The following is a 23,032-nucleotide window of genomic DNA, read 5'->3' as shown; positions in this document are numbered from 1 at the left end:
TTTATGTGTGAATTACTGTACATGCATTCATTTTTAAAGTGAACCTAAGTACATGCCCCTTGAAATGAAGGTACAGACCAAAAGTGTAGACATGCTTGGTGAACTGAATGAATAACTGAATGTGAATACAGTTAACATCACATGTGAATAATGTGATGTTTTAATTGTTAATTATTGTTGTTTTACACTGTTTTATAATTTCTGTTTAAATTGTTAACTAATTTTAATTATTTTGTTTTAATGTAACCGCCCTGAGCCTTTTTGGAAGGGCGGTATAAAAACGGAATGAATGAATGAATGAATGAATGAAACAGATCTGTATGTATGTATCCTGTACACAGCTTGTATGTGCATTGAACAAAGGATATGAACTGGGCTTCTGAGTCAATGGGGATGAAGTGGCTCCAGTGTATTCAAAGAGCTTCATGCAAAAAAAGGCTGCATTATTCTATTTAACAGTGGAGAATCCAGCCGCCCGCTGCCCAAATGAGCGGCATGGCTTCCCCCCCCCATCCCCCTTCCCACAAGGAGCACGGAACACTGGGTGAGCACTTCCCATTGGCTCCCCGGGTGCTCAGGGGCGGGGCTAGGGCAACAAGCTAGGGAGCATGCAGGAGCCCGCTCAGTCCGGCTCTCGAAGGCACCCGCCTCCCACCCCTCAGATATAGGCTGTTCTTTGCTGGTCACTGTTTGTGGCCGCGCAGGAATTTTTGAGGTCCACACCTAATTGGCCGTCGGTGTGCACCTTTTTTCGCCTGCCTTCGTCTATATCTGCATGCCCGGTAGTCAGTTAGCACTGTAAATTCCCGGTCACATTTGGCAGGTACAGTGCGGAGGGAAAGAACAGCTTAAAAACGGGTGATGCACCTTAGGTAAGCATTTGGCTTCAAGAAGGAGAAGGTGATCCCTTGAGGCTTGACAGATCAGGGATGCCGCTGAGCCCTTCTACTCTGTAAAGCGACATCTTTCTGTATGGCTGTACGGCGTCGGAGGGGTGTCATTAGAACTAGAGACCTGACCTAGGTTGGTTCGATGTGCCTGCTTTTGAGTGACAGAGGTGCCTGCTTTTGAGTGACAGAGCCGCCAAGTCCAAGCCAAGGTGCTATCGCCATTCGTCTCTAGGCCAAGTTGGCCACTCCACGGCTGGCCTTCTAGGAACCGCACTGTGGTGGGTGGAGTGCCAATCCCAGCTGAGTGCCTTGTCAGGACACAAAGAATTATGTCTCAATAAATGTGGTCAATTTCACCAAAGAATCATGTGTCCATGTCTCCTTGGGTCTCGGTGCAAAACTCAATGTGCAGTGAAGATGCCTGCATGGATAATGACATTAGCCTTAAAGATTAGAATTGGGTTTCCCTTGCTTGTTCAAAGCAAGTGCACAATGGAAACCCACAGAACTCCAGATTGCATCTAGTGTAGTAACATGCGCATTGCCATCAGTGCATGCAGGAGCAGAACATCAATCTTGGTGGCAAATACCAATTGAACAGTATTGCATCAGCAAATTAACACGTTTGCACTCTGTTTCCGTATTTTTTTTTTGGTGAAATACAAATCCACTTTGCAAAGTAACTCAGCCCCACAATAAGTGGTAAAGCACCCCAGATGAGGAAGTAAGCACATGGAGGTATAGGAGTAAGACTTTTATCGTAATGGTCCTGAAATGTTCAAATGTCTGTTCTGCCACTGTTCCTCCTTTTAGAACGTTGTGCAAATCCAGTTTCTTTACGCAGACTCTTCAAACTGGTTGGTTTTCGTTATTTGGCTGTTCAGTATATTGTGTGTGTATGTGTGTTTGTGTATATGATGATATATAGGTTATTCTAAGAGTCTGGGAAGAGCACTTGCATGCAGAAGGTTCCAAGTTTCCTCCCTGGCAGCATCTCCATGATAGGGCTGAGAGAGACTCCTGCCTGCAACCTTGGAGAAGCCGCTGCCAGTCTGTGTAGACAATACTGAGCTGGAAGGACCAAGGGTCTGACTCGGTAGAAGGCAGCTTCCTATGTTTATTTATGTATGCATACATTGGGGCTGTTTGTGTTTTAGTTTAATTCGCTGTAAGTTACTTTGAACTCTGTGAAGAAAATAATGGAATATAAATCCCTTAAATTGCAGAAAATACAGTTTCATCTTATCATATTGCATTCTTCTGTTATCAGGAAAGCACAAGCGTGTGATTATTGTAATGGTGAGATAAACAACTAAAAGCTCCCAGACAGTGTGCTGGACTACATCATGCATTTACGAGTCATGAACTCTCTTGAAGAACATTCAGTTCTGAGTTTTCACTTTGGGAAACCTCTCAATAGCCATGAAGCTCACTGACCTGCATTTGGCATAGGACACCACAGTTCCAAATGAGATGCACACCTGCTGCTCAGGTCTCCCCAACAGCACAGTCATGTAGCTTGCAGGGGTGGGGCTGAGCTGTGGCTCCTAAGCACTGCACAGTCCCTGTTCTGACACAGCTCCAGTTAGGAATGCTGGGAGCGGCGTCAGAAGAGCAAATGTACAGTGCTTAGGAGCTACTGAACAGCCCCACTTCTGCAGGTTTTGAGGGCATGCTTTGCAGAAGTGTGCGTGCATTTCATCTGGATCTACAGTATCCTGTGCAGAATGTAAGCCACTAAGTCACCCTGGGCCAATCACTGGCTCTCAGCCTAACCTATCCCATAGGATTACTGTGATAACATTAGATAACACTGTATTTGCCACTTGGATCTCCTTGGATGAGAAATAAAATTCTTCCCATGAGTTCTATGGAAGACACTTATTTTCTATCTGGACAAATGACTTTTGTCCATCTGGACCTGAATTCTAGTGTTCTTGTGGCAATCACCGAAGGAAAGGCCAACTGCCAAACTGTCTAAACCAATCTCAGATTTACAGCACAATCCAATGCATGTTTTTCTCAAAGTAAGTCTCAGTGATTTTGGTGGGGCTTACTACATAGTAAGTGTGTATAGTATTGCAGCCCTAGAGATTAAGAGAATCTCTTATAAGAACAGGCACTCCCTGACTTACAAACATCTGACCTACAAACATCTAGACTTACAAACATATTACATATTCACATATTACATTAAGAAAATCCCCAACTTACAAACGCCAACCCACAAATACAAACTAGGGGCATGCACAAAACTGGAAAACCTGGTTCAGTTTGAGTGGAACTGGACTCAAACTGAACCGGGTCCAGTCCAGTTCTGCGCACACTAGAGCCAGGCCTAGTCTGGCTCTAGTCCGAACCAGTTCGAGCCCAGCTTGGATGGAGGGGGGTTGACAAAACAATTTGGTTGGGAAATGGTGGACTTACCACCATTGCCAGGCTCTGGGGGGTGGGTGCTGTCACAGCCTCAGGGAGGATCTCCTGATGTTCCCTCTCTCCCCACCAGTCTCCCCCCAGTCATTTTCAGCCCTACGGGCCATTTTTGGCTCATTACTGGCCTCTCCGTGGTGGTGGTGGTGGTGGTGGTGGTGGTGGTGGTGACCATTTTGAAGGCTGCTGTGCATGCCCAATGACCATCTGCATGGCTTGGGTCATGACCCGGCTATGCAGATGATCATTGGGCATGCACGGCAGCCTCCAAAATGGCTGCTGCCACTGCAGAGAGGCCCATAACGGGCCAAAACCAGCACAAAATCGGCCAATAATAACCTTTATTAGGCTGGAAATGACCAAGGGGGCTGGTGGGGGAAGGTGGGACATAAGGAGACTCCTCCGTGGCTGTAACAGCACTCCTTAGAGCTTGGCAATGGTGGTAAATCCACCATTTAAAAGACAAACAGAAAAACCCCAACTGGCCCTGGACTTGACCAGTGGGTTTAGCTCCACCAGGCCTGGTCCGGCTCGAGGGCAAGCCCTAGAGCCGGGATAGTTTGAATGTGAGCCAGCTCAACCTTGACCCGGCTTGCATATCCCTAATACAAACAAGTCATCGCTCTTAAGAACTATATGTGTTCCAAGTTATGAACATGCACTTACAAATGAACTTTTGGAACACAACCTATTTGTAATTTGGGGACTCCCTGTATTCAAAGAGACTTGGTAATTATTGTATCAACAGGAGGTCTGTGCATAGGCATCCCCAGAACCTTTCCTGGCCGGAGGTGGTGTTGCAGAAATCAGCAATCCTATACTCACTTTCCTGGGAGCAAGCCATTGAATTCAATGGGACTAACTCAAGGGGGTGGACTGCCCTTTCTACACCCCCCCTAATTATGGGGAATATCTACATATCAGTTAGACAGATGTCCTGATGCTCATCTCTAAGAGAGGTTCAGAGTCAATACAAATACATGTGCCGATGGCACATTACCTGGGGTGCTTTCCATATTACCCATTACAACAGTGTTGCCACGTGACCCCCAAGTATGCTTCCAGACTGCCTGTGTTTCAACATCGCAGTCCCTGCACTGTCAGCAAGGTGCCGTCCACATTTACATGCTTTCTTTCAAGTTTTATTGCTGTGTTACAGTCCTATAACGTTGCATGTGCACTGCAAAAAAAAAAAAAAACACTGTATTTTCCCATTTCAGGATAATGTTGCAGAATAATTCCCTTTATTTACATTTTCAGTGCAATCTACAAAACCAAAGCACTTTACTGCTGTTGTTAGCGGGTAATCTGGAACGCTCTCTGTATAAATTTAAATTAGGCATTTAGAAGATTTACTTTTATATGCTGGAAATGTTATACTGATCAAGCAGATTTTATCATGTATGGTGGGGTGTCCTTTTGTTCAGATTTATTGGATACACATTGAAAGGGTCTTGTTTCAATAAATGATGGAAGACCAATGCACAAATTACAGGGATGCCAGAGAACGTCCAGCCCATTTAGCTAACTACTCTTTCTAGAAGCCTAAAATTTGGAGGAGTTAGGCTTGTAGATTTCATTACATTCATACTCATTAGACTCCCCCCACCTCATAATCTGAGCACCGTTAAGGCTAAACTTTGATGCTGCGGTAGCTTTACTTTTGAATTATTGGGTTGATGCCTTTCAAAGGCCTGTTAAATTATTGTTGTGAAATCTTTTCATTACTGCCAAATTTTGGATTAGCACATCATGGGTGATGTGGTGGGGGAGGATAATGACAGTTCTGAATATCACTGAGATGGAGAAGTTGACAGATAAAATGTGTTTTAAAAATGGCATGGGTGTGTCCACGGAACTTGCTGAAAAATGGTTTCCATGTAGTCTGTGTACTGAAATACTTTGTGTAATAATAAATATAAGACTAGGGTTGCCAATGCAGCAGGATTGGACTTGAGCCTCTCGGAATTGGCATGAATCTCCAGGTGACTATGGAAAGCAATCCTGGATATTTTAATAGCTTGATATTGGGAAAACATTGAAAAAACTATCTTTGCTAATAGCTTCGGTTGGCAACCTTATATAAGACTGGGAAGGAATTTGGGGGAATACAGTAAAAGTGTTATCATAATCAAATACCTTTTCTCTTTAAAAACAAGTGGTCATCTAAGCAGAAATCACAACCACAAAATTTAGCATGCCACCACAGCCACTAAAGTGAAAAAGAGCTTTAGTGGTAATTGAAGAGGATTTAAAAGATGCCAATGCTAATAGTTACTTAATATTACATGTTTCTTTTCTGTATGATTGTACACTGAAGTGAAGAATAAAACACATACCTCAGAATCTATAATTAAGAACTACATCTGACAAGATTATTTCTCCTGCTGACAAATAAATGTCATTTTTTAAAAAGAAGTGTTAGAAAAAGAATGATAACGAACACAGGGGCAAAAATTGTTCCCTGTAGAACACAGAAGGGGTCTTTATAAGTACTTACAATAAGTGCTTACACTGTTGGGCTGGCATGAAGATCAAAAGAGTGACAGATTTAATTCATGTTTCCATGCTATACACACAATGGCATCTACAAGCTAATCTGGATTGCTTTCAGCAAATAATTGATGGTAGGGGAAATGGAGATGTTAAAAATCATTAGTACATAACTCAACTCTTAACAGAACACACAGCAAGACAAGAATTCTGCTGTCATCTCACTGGATGTCTTGTTTTCATTTCCACATCTTCTTTCTAAAAATAATATCAAGAATATTTCATTGTAGCATAAGAGCATATTTTCCCCATTTGTATGAGATGGTAGATCAAGTTTAAAGGATGGGCAAGAAGGATGTGAAGGGTGTTCCAAGACAAAGTATTTAGTCCGAGATTTACACTATTTGTTAATTCACTTTTAACAGCGCATGCTGTTCTTCAATAACTGTTAACCTGTCCCCCGCCCCATGTTAATTCCATGGTGGGTTTTTGCTCAAAAATCTGACTTTCCATGAATGAACAGAGCAACTGTGCAACTGTAACCACAGTGTGTGTGGCCCTTTTAGCTATGAAGGAACCAGTAGCAACCAGTGAGGGCAGTGGGGGGGGGATTAGTGAGAGGCGCCTTTCAAAATCATTTAACAGGTGCTTATCGATGTTGGGTAGCACCTGCAAACTGCCTCAAGCAGTGGTGCCCCGCCTATCTAGCAAGGCAGTATGGCTTTGCCTCTGCACGTGCAGAGTCTTCGCACATGTGCAGACACCAGAGCCATGCCAGCGCCCCACAGGGATGCTGGGTGGGGCCCTGTCACCCTGCATGGGATCCCAGGTGGAGTGCCACTATTTAAGGCAGCTTGCAGGTGCTGCCCTAACATTGGTAAGCACCTGTTAATTTATTTCTAAAGGCACCTCTTGCTGCCCCCACCCCACCCCCGCTGCCCTCACTGGCAGCTACTGGAAGGAGCACATGCTCCGTGAGGTGTTTTTGTGCGGTTGGGGTTTTCTGAATTACCTCAACATCCAGAGTCGCTGTTGAGGACTACAGGACTGGTTTGGAGGGATTTTTTAAAAAGCATTGTTTTGTTGTACACCTTGAACAATAACTTGAACAACTCAGTTCGGGTGAGTTATCATCATGGAGGATGATTTATTTATTTTATTTATTTAAGACATTTATAGACAGCCCAAAGCACAAGTCTCTGAGTGACTGCATATTGACTATCTCTTTGCAGGGGTGGTGGACCAATTAGAATGTTGTCCTCACAGGCTTATGGAACTGCTCAGTTTCCTTCGGAGAGTGACCTGTGTCCAGAGAGCTGGCAACTCTGTCAAGGCCCTGGTGAATCTCTGGAACGTGGAGACAGCCGGGGCTATTGACAAGGTCATTCTTCTCTGGCTTGATGGAGCCTGTTCTCCGAGCTTAGGGCAATGAAACAACTCGGTTGGCTGAAGCAATGCTGAAGGAAGAGTCAGGATGAATCTGACCAAACATGTACCCATTTTAGGTATACTCCATGGTGACAAAAATATTGTTGTTGTTGTTGTTGTTGTTATTAATTTGATTTCTATACCGCCCTTCCAAAAATGGCTCAGGGCGGTTTACAAAGAGAAATAAAACAAATAAGATGGATTCCTGTCCCCGAAGGGCTCACATTCTAAAAAGAAACATGACACACACCAGCAACAGCCACTGGAGGGATGCTGTGCTGGGGGTGGATAGGGCCAGTTACTCTCCCCCTGCTAAATAAAGAGAATCACCACGGTAAAAGGTGCCTCTTTGCCCAATTAGCAGGGATGCTTTTTCCCCCTGCCTCCATTGCAACTGCTCAGTGCAGAAAAGCAGAGCTGTTACATGCAGAAAAGGCACTGCTACACACACACACACACACCCTAGGTAATGGGGGAGGAACCATCTACAGCCTGTTGTGATCAGTTTGCATTTCACTTTGCAGATAAAGTCGCTCACATCTGTGCTGATCTGGATTCCAGGGTTTTGGCAGTTCTGGCAGACATGCCTTGGGACCAGCTGATCCTATTCTGTTGGATTCTTTTCAGTTAGTGCAGCCTGAGGATGTGATCCTGTGCAGTGTGTGGGCAATAGCGCGTGCCCTTGACCCTTGCCCTCCATGGTTAATAAAATCTGCTAGGGAGAATAAAGGCAGATGGTTGGAGGCTATAATCATTGCTTCATCAGGGGAGGGCAAGATATCACCATGCCTCAAGTTGGAGATGGTAAGAACATTATTTCAAAAGCCCTCCCTAGATCCCTCCAACCTGGACAACTATAGACCTGTTTCTAACCTTCCCTTTGGGGACAAGGTAATAGAGCGTGTGGTGGCATCCTGGCTGCAGAGGGTCTTGGATAATACAGATTATCTAGACCCTTTTCAATCTGGCTTCTGTTCTGGATATAGGACCGAAACTGCCTTGGCTGGTCTAGTGGATGACTTACACTGGGAGCCTGACAGGGGGACTGTGTCCCTCTTGGTTCTTCTGGACCTCTCAGTGGCATTTGATACCATCAACCATGGTATCCTTCTGGACCATTCGATACCATCGACCATGGTATCCTCTGAGTACCAGTTGCAGGGGAGTAAAAGCAGGAGAGAGGGCATGCCCTCAGCTCCTGCCAGTGGGTTTGCCAGTGGCATCTGGTGGGCCACTGTGTGTAACAGGATGCTGGACTAGATGGGCCTTGGGCCTGATTCAGCAGGGCTGTTCTTATGACCACCTCTCAAGTATAGGGATTGGAAGTATTGCTTTGGAGTGGCTTTGGTCTTTTCTCGGGGGGGGGGGGGAGGATCCAGAAGGTGGTGCTAGGGGACTACTGTTTGGATTCTTGGCCATTGGCCTGTGGCATCCCACAGGGTTCAGTTTTATCCCCTTTATAATATCTACATGAAGCTGTTGGGAGAGGTCATCTGGGGACTTGGACTGAGCTGTCAGCAATATGCAGATGACACTCAGTTCTATCTCTTCTTATCATCTGATCCTAGGGAGGCATTGGATGTCCTGAATTGGGGCCTGGAGGCAGAGATGGATTGGATGTGGCCTAATAAACTAACATCTGGCCCTGCTTTTGGAAGCTCAGGTGTAGCCATTCGGGGCAATCCTTGTAAAGGGGAATCCGCTGAGGATTACCTTTTACAAGCAAAGAGGGATTTCCAAAGGGCAGGGGGTGAGAGGAGAACTTACCTTCCTGCCGGTGGCGGGATGGCTTTGGCAGGGGATCCTCTAAACCCCCCACCAGTCTCCCTAATAGCAGCCCAGCTGGCAACTGCGTCCCGGTTTGGGCCTCTATGCAGTAACTGCAGCGCATACGCGGAGGCCATTAGAATAGATAACCTGGTGCTCTTGCACAAGAGCACTGGGCTATCTGTTCTACTAGCCTCCACACATTTTATTTTATTTTATTTATTTATTTATTTATTTAATACCTTGCCCAAACTTACGTCTCTGGGTGGCATGGAGGGCTGCTGCACACTCTGTGTGAAGGCTCGAAGCAAGCCTCAAACACAGGCCTGGGCTGCTATTGGGGAGGCTGCCATGGGGAGGTTTAAAGGTCCCCTGCAGTCCCACTGCTGCTGTCCCACCACTGGTGGGAAAATAAATTCCCTTCTCCCCCACCCCCACCCCCTGTCCTTAGGGAATCCCCCTTTGCTGGTAAAGGGCAATCCTCAGCTAATTCTCCTTTACAAGCATTGACCCAAACTGGTCTGCAAACCAGTTCAGCCGTCGAACTGCACCAGGCCTGATTCGTCTGGAAGCGGACCAGGGTGGGTCGAATTCAGTTTGAATTCAAACCCAACTGGCTACACTGGTTCTGTACACATCCCTACTCAGGTGGAGGCAGTAGCCAGGGGTGCCTTTGCACAACTTCAGCCTGTGTGCCAGCTGTGCCCCTTCCTTGAGAAGGTCAAACTGCACCAGGTCTGATACGGCTGGAAGGAGACCAGGGTGGGTCGAATTCGGTTTGAATTCAAACCCAACTGGCTACACTGGTTCTGTACACATCCCTGCTCAGGTGGAGGCAGTAGCCAGGGGTGCCTTTGCACCACTTCAGCCTGTGTGCCAGCTGTGCCCCTTCCTTGAGAAGGTCAAACTGCACCAGGCCTGATACGGCTGGAAGGAGACCAGGGTGGGTCGAATTTGGTTTGAATTCAAACCCAACTGGCCATACTGGTTCCGCGGTCTGGCCACAGTTGCCCATGCCTTAGTCACAACACAGCTGGATTACTGTAATATGCTCTATGTTAGGCTGCCCTTGAAGAATATTCAGAAACTGCAACTAGTGCAAAATGCAGCTAGGTAAAATTTCTACTTCTGAACTTTGTCCTTTTATTTATTTATTTATTTATTTTTACATTTATATCCCACTCCTCCTCCAAGGAGCCCAGAGCGGTGTACTACATACTCGAATTTCTCCTCACAACAACCCTGTGAAGTAGGTTAGGCTAAGAGAGAAGTGACTGCTAGGATTTTATCCAGAGCTACCCACTGGGATCATATTACACCCATTCTGAAAGAGCTACATTGGCTGCCAAATGGTTTCCGTGTCCAGTTCAAGTTTCTGTTTTTCACCTTTAAAGCCCTTAACGGTTTGGGCCCTGGATATCTGAGGGAACACCTGCTCCCATAGGTTTCTGCCCGCTTGACGAGGTCATCGGAGGGGGCTCTGCTCCACATGCCGACAATGAGGGAGGTTCAGCTGTCGTGCACGTGGGACAGGGCCTTCTCAGTTATTGCCCCCACCCTTTGGAATGCTCTCTAGGTAGGCATCCGCTCCTCAGTTTCCATCACAGTTGTTAGAAAGCAAGACTTTTTAACAAGGCTTTTTAGGAGTGTTGTTTTTGTTGCTGCTACTCTATATTTTATGGTCCTATTATGTATTTTTTTTTCCTACTTTTAATTACATTTGTATTTTTATATTCTAATTTACTATTTTTATTGTGTAGCTTTTGTGGTCTTATATTGTTTTAAATATGTTGTAAACCACCTTGAGATGTTTTTGTTTTTTTTTAATGGAAGGTGGTATACAAATTTAATGATAAATAAAACAAATAAATATTCTCCTCTGGCTGTTGCATAGACACATTTTGGCAAAGATATTTTTTCTTCAATTTGTTGCAGGGTTTTTCTTCCATTTTATGAACCATTTTATTTATTTATATCTATGTAAATCACTTTGGGAAAGTTTTTTTTTGAAAAGCAGTATATAAATATTCATCGTATTCATTTTCTTCCACCCTACCTTGTTTCTTGAGGAAGGCAAGAGACTAGCTTTGGTATCTCTGTTGTGCCAACAACGATGCTGTGGAATTAGAAAGGACTTTGATTGACACTTGTGGATATTTGTCCAAAATATATATCAGGCACTGAAAAGACTTACTGCATTCATGAGACTTTGGGAAATCATTTTAAAGGGATTGCACTTTGTGTTTTTCTTTGTATAGTCACTCATACATTCACGACTGACTGACTGACTGACTTTCTCTCTCTCTCTCTCTCTCTCTCACACACACACACACACGTTTAAATGGTTTTTTAATATACTAGTACATTTTTGTGTATGGACTCTAGGAGAAACAAGAAAATGGTACACAACCATGACTGGTGACATCTTGTCATGTTTCAAATGCCAGTACTGCATGTTTTGCACCTGAGATGAAAAAGTTCCTGAAAATGAATGTGTGTAGACCTTTTATCTAAGAAATGAATATAATCTTTTGCATTCATTGGCTGCTGCCTACAAGCCACTTGTTCCAGAAGTTATTTTAAGTTGATTACTTATTATTAATTATTATCATCATTATTAGCATTTGTGCATCACAGTTCAAAACATTAAACATATTATCTTAAGTAACCTTATCATGGCCCTTTAAGGTAGGCTTTTATCTCACTTATAAAAGTGAGATTTTGAAGTCTCCACGGCTTTTGACCCTTGAGACCTACATTGAAGGTAATGGTATCTAGTTATGATTGCTCCTCTTTCTGTCTCAGTTGGATTGTTTGTATATAGAGAGTTACCCAATTCTGTCGGTATCTTCCCACTTTTCAGAGCTGTCATCTGGTAACCAGTGAGAAATGTATAGAGTGACTTCCTTCCTTTGCTTGTATAAACAATGCTCAGAGCTCACTGTCTGCTTTGCAGGAAGTTTATGGAGGGAAGTGTAAGTGACGCATTTGAAGGGTGGCAAAAATCAAAGGGTTGACAGCACAGGAATATGCAATATTATCTTCTCTTTGGTCACTTATAGAAGAATAGTGCTGAACATATTTTAATTAAGACACGTTTCTTTCTTTAAAAAAAAACTTGATTAAAACAAATTTATAATGCTAAACAATATTGATCCAAACACAAACAGCAAAACATAATATGGCAAACCGTGATCATCAATCCACCCACACTCTACTATTGTCTGGGGTAGGAAAACAACCATAATTTTCCTGATTACTGTAAAGAATAAAATCTGACCAAATTACATAAAAGAATTATTTGTAGTCAGGTTTGAATGGGACCAAATAATATGGGTTAGTTTTTCTTTTTTTCTTTTTCTTTTCTTTTTTGCTTTAAATTTTTATTGATTTTAACAATATCTTGAAAATCTCATTACATCAAACATTAAACAAAAAATGACTTCCAGCTCACCAGTCAGCGCAAATCACTAACTATACAATTAACCCTTGCTATAATAATTCAAAACATATATCCTATACCTTACCAAACTTGATTTTAGTCTACTCAAATTTCAAACCCTGTTGAAAAATCAATATTAGGGAAATAGTTCTTTAGGTACAGTAAGAATGGTTTCCAATCTTCTTTAAAACCTTCCAAATTTTGATATCTTATCAGTACTGTAAGTTTTGCCATCTCCGCATATTCCAAAATTTTTATCAGCCAATCTTCTTTTGAGGGCAGTTCATTGTCCTTCCATTTCTGTGCATATACTATTCTGGCCGCCGTGGTTGCATATATGAAGAATGTTAAATTTCTTGTGGAAAACTCTCCTTGCGTTATTCCCAGCAGGAAGGATTCTGGGCTCTTAGGAAATGCCATTAAAAAAATTTTTTTTAACTCATTATATATCATGTCCCAAAAGGCCTTTGCCTTCCTACAAGACCACCACATATGAAAAAAAGTTCCTTCACAATGTCCACATTTCCAACATTTGTTTGAAACATTTTTATACATTATCACCAGTTTTTTAGGCGTCAAATACCACCTGTACATCATCTTATAATAATTTTCTTTTAAAGTGTAACATGCAGTGAACTTTAAATCAGTTTTCCATAATTTTTCCCAAGCTGCCATATCTATATTATGACCCACGTCTTGAGCCCATTTTATCATAGTCGTTCTAACCACTTCATCTCTTGTCTCCTCCAAAAACAACAGCCTATACATCTTGGACACTAATTTTTCATCATTTTCACATAGCTGCTTCTCAAATCTCGACATTTGATCCTCAAATACAAGTTTGAAATCCTTCTTAAAAACTTCATTTAACTGATGGTACTGAAACCAATTACTGACCAAATTTTGTACTTCAATTAGATTTTTTAACTTACAGCCTTTTTCTTGAAAACACAACAGATCCCTACAGGTACCCCATTGCGGTTGCATATTTATCTCTTTATGTACTAAAGCTTCAATCGGGGATAACCATAACGGAGTTTTAGGTTCCAGCCATTTTTTATATTTTACCCACACTCTCATTAGATCTTTATGTATTTTTCTTTTGTCATACCACAAATATGAATGCTATCCGAACCTTCTATCAAATCCTTCCAAATCAAGTATTCTAGGATTTCTTAATGTTATTCATTCTTTTAACCACATCAAACAAACAGCATCAAAATACAACCTTAAGTTTGTCAGGGTCAGACCAACTCTTTCTTTGTTTCTGAGATCATGATATCCCATAAGTTCTTGTACTAGATGTCTGACGACATGGTTTGAGTTTGTGTTTGGCTATAGTTAACCTAGCAGCAGTTTCCTTATACACATTTCCTTGCTTGAATCATGTTAATGCCATTGCCTTTCAAAGAAGTAAACAAGATGATTCACATAGGCTTTCCATATTTTCAACTTTTAAGAAGCCCTTCCATGCCTTTAAAACAAAAACAAAAAGTATGGAGATCAGGTCTACCAAGTGACTTGAATGGGGCAGCTGTAGTGGCCACAGTAGACCTGGCCACTGGTGTGATAGAGGTCAGGTCTACCAGTCAATTTGAGTAGGCTAGTGGCAGCAGTAAACCTCTGGATCTGATTTCTGTAACAGCAGCGGCCAGGTCTATCAGAGTCTCCTGTGTATAGACCTGGCCTCCCATGCTGTGGTAACCCTGGCCACTGGCACAAAGGCAGCCAGGTCTACTTGCCAGTTTCTCTCTCTCTTGGACTGGTAGCCCTGCCCTCCGTGAACTGGTAGAGTTGGCCATTGGCTTGAAGGAAGTTGGCCATTGGCTTGAAGGAATTGGTTCACATATGGGATGTGGGCTAAATACCATAAAGATTGCCTTTCCTCAAGGACATTCCTCTTTTTCATGGAAATGAGGACATTTCCAGGGAAAATGAGGATGTATGGTAGTCTTAGACTTACAGTCATATAACAAGGGAGCCTTTACTTTTGCAGCAGCACCCATTCCTTTGGGCTTTCCCAAAAGAAACTCGTCAGGGTAGCTGGATTCAAACTTTTCGAACGGCGATAAAGATCTTTTTTCCCCACAGGGTGCAAAGTGGTGAAATGGTGTTGATGTTTTTTTAATGGTACTACTGTTATTATAGTTTTGACTTTGCTGGTTTTTCTTCTTCTTCTTGCTCTTGTATTTCTTGTTGGCATTGGTTTTAATGTTGTGAATTGCCCTGGGAACCCTTATAGGGCAGAAAGGCTGTTTGTGTATATACAATACACCTGAGTTGAGAAAACAAGAGGCAGCAGATAGAGCCTACCGACCATAGATTACCATATTTCTGTTGGGATAAACTGCACCCTCTTCCTCAATGCACTCCTTCTGGTAATGCATTCAACAATTGTGTGAAGCCATGGAAAACAAAAACAAAAAAACACCCCACCATTTCTGCCTCACCACAGTTGAGGTGAGGAGAGCTAGTCTTGTGAAAGCAAGCATGACTTGTTCCCTTAGCTGACCAGGGTCCACCCTGGTTGCATATTAATGGGAGACTACATGTGAGAGCAATGTAAGATATTCCCCTTAGGGGGTGGGGCCACTCTGGGAAGAGCATCTAGATTCCAAGTTCCCTCTCTGGCATCTCCAAGATAGGGCTGAGAGAAATTCCTGCCTGCAACCTTGGAAAAGCCGCATCCAGTCTGTGTAGTAGACAATACTGAGCTAGATGGACCAATGGCAGTAAATAGCAGCTTCCTATGTTCCTATGAGGTGCTGAGTTGGGAAAAGAATGAAACAGGGACCCCATCTTGATGAGAATTTGTTTAGAACACGACCGCTGGTTTCAACCGCTACAGCATCACATGCCTTAAGGTATTTATCAATACAAACCGTACCTTTTTGGATGCCTTCTGATAAAGATTTCATTGAAGTGCAATGAAACATGAAATCTATAGCATTACATGTGTCTTTCAATTTTTGCTTTCTTGTATTGATTTTTTGCTTAGCTTGGCACATCTCATGCATTTATAGTTCATAATACATTTACATGTGTACATTATATTACATTTTGTATTAAATATTTCCCAAGGGTTTTTGTTTCTCATTGCACTTATTGAGGCTGTTCGGTCCTACTCAGGTAGGGCTGCTTGTGTGGAGCACCAGAATGGAGCCTGTTCCCAGCACTGCCCCGCCAGGTAGCATGCGTATTTTACCTAGGTTATTTCTGAAGTAGAAGGTGTGAGCTATTACCAAGGTAGAAGTAGCCACAGAGTTGGGCAGCTAGAGCACCCAGCAGTGGGAAAACCCTGAATGCACCGCACTCCATGGGCAGTGCATTGTGGGATTTCTGGAGGCTAGACTGTGTTTTCCCAGCTCCAAATGGCCACATGGCTCCTGGCAGCACTGCTCCTGTGAGTGCACGCAGCCAAAGGAACAAACAGACAGCCAAAGGAAACTTCTGGGGGAAGGTAGTTGCGATCCTGCCTCCCCCCACTTACAGGGTCATATGAACAACCTTATTGTGTTTAGGGGTTCATACTTGTTTATTCTCACAACAGCTCTGAGAGGTAGGTCAGCATAGCATAGTGGTTAGATTGTTGGACTAGGACCGGGAAGACCCAAGTTCGAATCCTCATTCAACTATGAAACTCACTGGGTGACTCTGAACCAGCCATGTATCTCTCAGCCTAATCTACCTCCCAGGGTTGTTGTGAGGATAAAAACCTCACAGGGGGTACACAGATCCTCCTCCCTCCCCAAATCACTGGCATGCCCCATCTGTGACTCCCAACTGGAAGACTCATCTCACAAGCTGACAATGACTTGTCTCCAGAAGGGGAGGAGGAGAAATGCCAGGCAGTATTCCCTCCTCCTCCTTTCCTCATGACTGGCTGTCTATATGACAAGCTCAGCGTACCCCTCGCTCAGCCTGACTGACAAGCTGAGCAGCAAGGGGTATGCATGCTGTCACTGATGGATCAATTTGCTTAGCAGCAGCCAGTATCCCAGAATACCTTGAGTTGCTACAGGCTAGGTGAATGTTTGTACAATGCAAAGGCACAAATAAGAACAGCATATGAACAGAAGAGAAAATTTGGAGATATTAGAGAGGCAGGATAATCACCAGAGATGGCATGATACTTCTGTCCAGGCCACTTACGGGAAGGTTTGCATTTCTTTAATGAGGCAGACGCTTTTGGAAGAGAAAACTAAGAGTTAGAATGTAAATAGTAACTGTCCAAAAGTGTGTGTGTGTGTGTGTGTGTGTGTGTGTGTGTGTGTGTGTGTAAGTCTTTTCTGCTTTTATTTTCACACTTGTCATGTAAGGTAGGCCAGACTGCAAAATTGAGTTTTGTGGCTGAGGGCCAAACTACATGCTACATGCAGATGCACGTAATGGTACTCCGGTGACCGCCTCTCCTTTTTTAACAGGAAAAGTTGCATCTGGAGGGGGTGATTGGGAGTGGAGAAATAACAGGAGGAGGAGCGCTTGATCTCTTTCCCAAGTGCCATTTGCCTCCTCCAAATTAATTGACTTTTCCTCCTGTGAGGCTTCAAATATGTGGATTTCCCACCAAACATACATTTTGAAACCTTATGGGAAAGAAAAGCCACTTGGGAAGTAATTCAGCATAGGGATATGGTTGGTGTGGAAAGGGTCTTGCTAGATCTTCCTGTTCCAAGTTGAGAACTCCACCCACTATGCCACATGGATCTTGTGTCAGAATACTCATGCATCCTTAATCTATTTAAATATGATGTATTGTACTATCTCACAAGTCCAGTGTGCAGAATCACCTTGGGATTTCTGTTATTATCTTCTTGTGGCTTTCCTCTGCCCCCACCCCCCAACCCACAAACAATGCTTCTTTAACAGCAAATCAAGTCAGTCCCGTCTACTACAGTACTTGCATCTGCATTGTTTAGATATTAAAATGTCGAAACATTTTCAGTTTAAGATGCGGGTTAAAGTGTTTCAGTTCTTATTCATGTTCCAAAAATAATGGTGGTTGCAAGTTAGTTACTGTAAATTCTGTGCTCTGCAAACTGTATGACTCTGTAGAGTTTCATATACTATACTTGCTTTACAAATTAGGCTCCATGTTGCTGCACTTTGCCTTGGTCTTTTAGCTCAGCACTGAGGTGCTTACTTGTGGCAGGGGGGATAGCCTCGTATGGGTTCATTAGCAATCTACTGTATCTCATTCATTTCTCAGCTGATCTGCACTACATTTGAACAAGTGGCAATTTGTGTCACCTAGTTCCTTGTGCCAGATTTTGATAGATTGGACAAATGGTTTGGATTTTATGACCAATATGCTATTCAGGACTTATAGTGGTGGAATGCAGCTTTTAGACTTCACCTTTACTATACAGGCACTACTGATCAAAATCATTAGGCATATGGAGTGGAGTGAGGGGAGGGTTTATGGGGCTTGGGAGGAGGCTGATGAAATGTATCAGTTCCAGGATCTGAACTTTTAAAAGATTGTTTGATCCTTTTCTTTCAAACATTCTGCATAGATTCAGAAATGCTTCAGTTGGGTATTTGTTTCATTCTGTTCTCTACATCTTTGGAGACATTCCTACATTCTGAAAGAACTTAGTGTTTAATTTTTTCTAGTGTGATAAAACAAAGACAATTTTGCATCTAAGGAAATCTTTCTAAAGGGGATGTGAACTGAAATTGTGCAATAATCAACAGGAAAGATTCTTGCTCAGGGACACATATTACAGTTCCATAGCTATGCTGGAAGATGAGTAATTAATCACATTCACAGACAAAAATAGGGAAAGTGAGGCCAGACCCTTTCCTGTAAAAAAACACACCAAAAACTCCCAAAACAAAACTAAGCTATTTAATTGTCAAAAGGAAACATAACAGATGTACCCACATGATGTTGTAGGTTGTATATTTTTTACTTCTTAAAAATGTGGTCCATGTATTTTTGCACCATGAAATGAGAAATGGAAGTTAGATACAGCTAGCTCTGTAATTACAAATGGCTTGCCATGTAATAACAATTGAACAATTATCTTTTTTATTCTTTCCTGCAGGAGTCTTTTGACTCATGTAATTGGCAGTTTACCACAATAAAGGGATTTCAAAGTCAGTCCTCCCGTGATGGGTGAAGTGCCCCCCCCCATGCACACATCATTGTTAAAATAATAGCTAAGAGGAGGGCTGCAAGGTGTTCAAAATGGAATCTTTTTGTGGATTAATTAAACGTTCATGGAGACATCTAGCACTACCATAGATTATATCATAAGACCGCAAACCGGAGACCTTCCACACTGCCACCTCCTTCTCTAATAATAATAATAATAATAATTCGATTTCTATACCGCCCTTCCAAAAATGGCTCAGGGTGGTTTACAAAGAGAAATAACAAACAAGATGTAAGTAGTGTAGTAAGTAAGTGCAAGACAAGGAAGGTCTCATCAGTATTGTGTCATCAATTTTTGGAGGGGTGGATGCTATTAGATCTCTCCTGATGAGATCTCTGGAGCTCAGAAACCTTTAAAACTGTCATATCCATCCTTAGCTATGAACTTGCTGGATATATCAACTTAGACAAGCATCAGCCTCAATCCCTTCACCATCTCCAAACATGGGAATAATAATAATGAACTACTTTATACAAAGGGTCAGTATTATAATTATTTTATTGTTGAAAGAAAGCCACAGCTTATGACCTTGTGCTCCTATCAGGACTTGACTTGACATATGTTCCTGCCCACGCCACAAGCAGAGGCAGGTGTGTCATGCACAAATGGCTCCAGAGTGTGGCATTCTATTGATGAAGCAGCAGTAGGATCAAAGGAAAATCAAACATGCACACACAACTTCTGAACCCGAATAATTTCATCCTGGCATCTATCAGAAGACTACTTACTGTTGTTGATGACTATGATGTCATCATCATCTGTTACTAGAATACCCCAAACCTTGGATTACAATAAACTTTGCTGAAGACCTACATTGAACAATGGATTTAAAATGCAGGGGTCAAAATGGCCTGCCGGCATCTTGTTACCAAAGACACTTGACCTTCTATAGTCTCTTTCACTTTTGGGCTGGCATGTAGGGCCTAAATCACCTCTCAGGAGATCAAATTTACCCTAGGTGCCACCAGTTGCTAACCCCTTAGCCTAAAATATATTAGGCACTATATATAGCTAAAACACTGCTTAATCCTTCAGTGGCACATTATCTTTTGGTTGATTGCCAAGCATCACCTTTAGAACTGACTTTGTATGTGTGGTTCTGAGAATTGTGCATATGAAAAGCACATCTTCAAAGGCGATAGATGTACATCCAAAGCTGCTCACACCCATCCACATATGGTTGCACTTTCACCTTATGTTCCTTAAGAGGAAATTGATTTTATGCTTATTAAACTTAGTTCTGAAAATTATTGTGTTGGGCAAATCTGGGACAAAGCTTTTCCAAATGTAAAATACTTCTGTCGTAGAATAGTGTTGAAAGCCTTCCAGGACTGGCCTGGAGTCTCCATGAATTGGCATTAATCTCCAGGTGACTACTGAAAAAAATCTGGAGACTTTAGGGGCTTGATATTGTGAAAAATGTTGAGGGAAATATTGAAAATAAATATCCAAGAATAGCTCCAGTCAGGTACTATGGAACAAGCTCTTAGAGTAGTTTATCTGGATTTGAAGATGCTTAAAATAAGATTCAGATCTGATGGGGGTGGGAAACATAGTAGAAATTGCAGTAGGAGGCATCATATATCTCATGGACAGACCCAAACTGCCCATTCAGTTAGACATAAAAAGTCAATTTATCATCATTTTTAAAAGCATCACCATGACCATCAAATTAACCCTTTCTCCCCTTAAGCCAGAAACCAACACTAAAATGCCATTCTCAGGACCAGTCTTACCTGGGTTAACCCTCTTTTACCAGGTAGCTCTGGTCATCTGCAGCAGCAGGAGCCCTCCCGAGCTAGAAGCTTCATTCCTGGGTGCCCAGATCAGCTACCTAAGTTAAAAGTAAGGTAGGAGGAGAACACATTCGAAGTGAGAATTCTAAAGCATTGCTCTTAGCACTGTAGTAACCTCTTCTGGCCACTAGAGGCATGAGGAGTTATGTTAATAGGTCTCTCTTGGTCAGTTACAAGTCACTTAGAACTGTTCAATTGTTGTTGAAGGCTAGTGCCTGTTTGGGTATATGTTGTTCTATGTCTCTCTCAGTTTGGGATGTTTTAATTTCTTAATAAGTCTTTTGTTTCCTGAACTCAACCTACTGTCTTCAGATAATCACTTGGGCTGAACTTCTTTACCACCGGATCATACTCTGAACAACTGAACAAACCCCTTCCTACCTCATTTCTGGTCGTCTGTGCCACCACCACTTCCAGCACTGCTCGCAGGCAGCTGGTGGTCATGTTCTTCAAAAAGTCAGGGGGAAGGAGGGGCCAGGCAGCGTGGAGCTGCTGCATTGTGGGATCCTGGAGGACCCAGTGCGAATTTCCCCCCTCCCTTTGGAGCTCTGGAGCTCACTGCCACACTGCTGATGTAGGCGTGTGAGTGCCAGAGTCCAGAGGAGGCTTGTGTTGGGTGCGAGCAGGAAGGCAGGAGCCAGCCTTGCCTTCTGCTCCCCACTGTTTGGTCATAAGAACAACCTTTAAATGTACCAGGCAGATAATTCTAATGTCTCTTTTTTACATAAAGGGTTCCCATAATGTCGAATTCCTTTCATTCAGTTCTCCCAGGCCTCTGTTCTTGCACAATATACTTGAGAGTAAACTGATAATTCTGCTCTAAAAGGGAAGGCCTTAGGTGCTATGATAATATGCAATGAAGACATCATGTAAACATTTTTTTTAAAGTCTTATTAATGAAGGTCTGCTTCATTTCCCATTTTAGCTTAAGGGATGTTGTCTTCAGCTGAAAATAGAATCTTAGAACAGACATTTCATTTAATGAAACACTATGGATCAGCTTCAAGAAGTTCAAGTTTTGTGAGGTTGGTTTGCATAGAGCTTGAGTTATGGGATGGGGCAGGCCCCTTGCCTTTTATACAGCCCTCTTAGCTACCATTTTAAAAGAACAATGGTGGGGGGGGGCAAGATATGGCTAAATGGGAGGGGGGAGCCAGGTGGTGGGGCATACAGATTTAAGCACCCCCTCCCCACAATCACACACACACCCCTTTTCCTACATAATTTGAAAACTGATTTTACATTAAAAACTGGAGCAACTATCCTATAGTCATTTTTGTTGGAGTACCTTTGCTTAGATATGAAATCTCTCCTGTGAGAGCAGAGAATAGTCTCAGAACATATGATGTAAGGGTTGTCAACTTGCTATGGGGAAAAAATTATCCAACTCCTTCCTTGCCTATTGGGCCACTTGCCAGAATTTTTTGTATCAAAGCCAGAAATTGGGGCTAGTTGCCAAAATTTCTTAGTATTTTTAAAAATAAAAACCCACCACAACCTTTGCTCTTAATGAGCATACTTGAGCTGCATAGCTCATGCCTGCATGTTAGAACAGCAGCTTGCTGAGCATTCCCTTAGCATACCATTTTGCATGCTGTTTTCTGTAAGATGGCAGCATGTATATATGCAGTTCCCAGGCCTGGTGTCAACACATGGAGGCTTTAATTCCCCTCCCCCCCTTACATTCGCCCCACCTGGCACTAAAGCACTGGTTGGAGTTGCCATTTAATTTGCCTATTCTATATCAGGGGCATTATGGGGGAAATAAAAGGTGGCTCCAGCTTTCCTAGCACAGAGAGATCAGCTGCTACTGGGAACTGGGTAGTCTGTGGTTTGGCAAGCATCACCTAAGGTTCGAGGGTGCAAATGTTTCAGTGTAGAACCAGGAGTAGAGCAGATGGAAACACATGACAGCTGGTCAAAAAGGTCAAATGACAGTGTGATGGAACATACACATAGGAACTGGAGACTGGGTATGTGAAAGTGTGTGTTGCCATAGTAACCAGGCACAGAATGTTCAAAGGGAGGGATTTATATAAGGACAGTTGATTAGGAGACAACAGTTGGAGTTGGAGGGAGTTGGAGTTGATAGTTAGGAGTGAGAGTTTGGACAGAGCATAGCAGAGAGATTATTCGGGGGTTTGTGTGAGACTTGATTGGTAAAAGTGTGGAGACTGTGGAACCAGCGGTATACTGAGGCAGTACTCGAAAAGTGGGAGAGTGTTAAGCCTGGGAAAGAAACCTTGAATGTAAAAGGTGCCCAGTGGTGAAACCTCCCAGTAACAGACAAGAGGCCTGGGGAAACTCACTACAAACCATGTTTTATTTACCTCTGTCCCAGTTATTGCACCTCCCCAAACATTACATTTTATTAAGGAAGAAAAATAGTTAAACAGCTGATGTACTTAGTGACTTTGTAGAGAATTTTATGATCCCTGCCTTGCAGAGATCTTTATTCCAATCAGTTGTAAACAATAAGCTTATTCTCATTTTTGTTCTATACCTCATGTTTTGTTTCATTTGTACACTGAACATATACACCTATCCTGCGCTCGCAAGGCTACATAACCAAGTTATTGAGTATTGAGAGCAGGATAATAAGTAATCATATGGTAGCAGCAAAAG

General features: G+C 42.7%; 1 long non-coding RNA gene across 1 annotated transcript; it reads right to left on the bottom strand.

Annotated features, from left to right (window-relative positions):
• Nucleotides 1-5,452: 5,452 nt before the first annotated feature.
• Nucleotides 5,453-20,850, bottom strand: LOC128351478 (uncharacterized). Its single transcript, XR_008319793.1, has 5 exons — nucleotides 20,789-20,850; nucleotides 20,348-20,445; nucleotides 16,567-16,635; nucleotides 11,065-11,124; nucleotides 5,453-6,071 (listed from the first exon to the last, which is right to left on the bottom strand). It is a non-coding gene; the product is annotated as an uncharacterized LOC128351478 (long non-coding RNA).
• Between the last annotated feature and the right edge of the window lie 2,182 nt (nucleotides 20,851-23,032).

This window comes from Hemicordylus capensis, chromosome 3 (assembly GCF_027244095.1).
Source record: "Hemicordylus capensis ecotype Gifberg chromosome 3, rHemCap1.1.pri, whole genome shotgun sequence".
In the NCBI taxonomy this organism is placed as follows: Eukaryota; Metazoa; Chordata; class Lepidosauria; order Squamata; family Cordylidae; genus Hemicordylus; species Hemicordylus capensis.
The sequence above is the reverse complement of the archived record's forward strand: the minus strand, read 5'-3'. Positions and strand labels throughout refer to the sequence as shown.